The following is a 747-nucleotide window of genomic DNA, read 5'->3' as shown; positions in this document are numbered from 1 at the left end:
ATTCCTCCTTTTAAAACTTTACGTCTTTCTCTCAATGTTTGACTGGAAGGATGTGACTGATGCAGTAGGTATTAAGTAGGTATTAAACAGGTATTACAGAAATTTTGCATAAAAAGTCAAGCTAGGAGTTCGAATTACGCAACAGTGTAGGCTGCGGTCTTCCCGTCTCTCGGTGCTGTGTGGTGGCCTGAGGAGCACGTGGGACTGCCTCCTTTTATCACCCTTTTCTCACAGTACTGGTTCTGTCCCCCACCAACTCCACTGGGGAGCCTCATCCATGGCTGAATGACAGTGCATAACTCTCCCTAAAGTGGATTTTTCATTTTTTAAAAAATGCCTCGAATGCAGAAACGATTCTTTTCAACGTGGACAGTTATGGTTTTGGAACAAGAATACTCCAGTTGGGGTGTTTATGCAGGCAGCTTTTCTAACACATACACAATAAACAAGCTATAAACCGTGCTCCACCAAAAAAGTGCCCTCCATCACTTGACCATTATGCTGATGAAATATTTCAGTAAGTCATCATCCTCGCGTCTTCTGCAATCTCAGCTGCTGTAACTGCATAATGTGCATTGATTTCTATTTGGAATTCAGTAGCAAGAAAAACTGTTTAATCATTTGAGTCCTGACTGGTTAATAAAGAATCCATCTCATTTAACAAATTTGTTTTAGATAAGATCATCATCACTGCCATGATCTTCCCCCACTTTCTACTCTTTTTGTTTCTTTCCCTCCCCCCTCCCA

Source organism: Cavia porcellus, unplaced genomic scaffold (genome assembly GCF_034190915.1).
Source record: "Cavia porcellus strain 051 isolate PalLab524CR breed Dunkin Hartley unplaced genomic scaffold, mCavPor4.1 scaffold_9, whole genome shotgun sequence".
Taxonomy (NCBI): Eukaryota; Metazoa; Chordata; class Mammalia; order Rodentia; family Caviidae; genus Cavia; species Cavia porcellus.
This window is presented reverse-complemented; position numbering follows the sequence as displayed.